Genomic DNA, 650 nt, shown 5'->3' with positions numbered 1-650 from the left:
AGACTTAAGGGATGCTCCCTTGAATCCCAGGTTCAGAGCTCCCCCTGCTGGCCGGAGGGAGAACTGCGTTGGATGTTAAACTTGCTGGCCAATGGACCTCCCAATTACCTCCAGGCTCAGCATTAACCCTTTGGGAGGGCAATGCTGTTGTGGCGACCAGGTCCTGGGGCGCCACAGTAGCGGGACAAGATCAGAACAAACTCATGGTAACCAGAAGTGTACACTGCAGAGCAGGAACTATCACTGGCGGCATTCCGGGTGAAATAGCAGAAAAAGAAGCGCGATCCTTGGAACCAGGCACAACCAAATAGGCCTAGAATTGAAGAATACAGACCACAAGAAAACACACAGGATACAATGGCTCTGCAAAGAGCAGAGCCACATGTGAATCATGATAAATAATTTAACATAGCCATACGTGTATTGTTGATTTTTCTTCAATTTTTTGGTCCTGAAGAAGAGGTCTTGAACCTTGAAATACGTTGACCTATGGAATAAAATATTATATTACTAAATCAACAATTTTTCCATCCTTTTTGGTGACATTAACCCCTGTCACTCTCCAGCATTGAAGATAAATAGATAGTCAGATAGATTTCACAGCTATTAACACCCCCTTCTTCATTTATCATAACCAGCAAATGTAAAAC

The sequence above is a fragment of the Anomaloglossus baeobatrachus genome, chromosome 4 (genome assembly GCF_048569485.1).
Source record: "Anomaloglossus baeobatrachus isolate aAnoBae1 chromosome 4, aAnoBae1.hap1, whole genome shotgun sequence".
Lineage (NCBI taxonomy): Eukaryota > Metazoa > Chordata > Amphibia > Anura > Aromobatidae > Anomaloglossus > Anomaloglossus baeobatrachus.
This window is presented reverse-complemented; position numbering follows the sequence as displayed.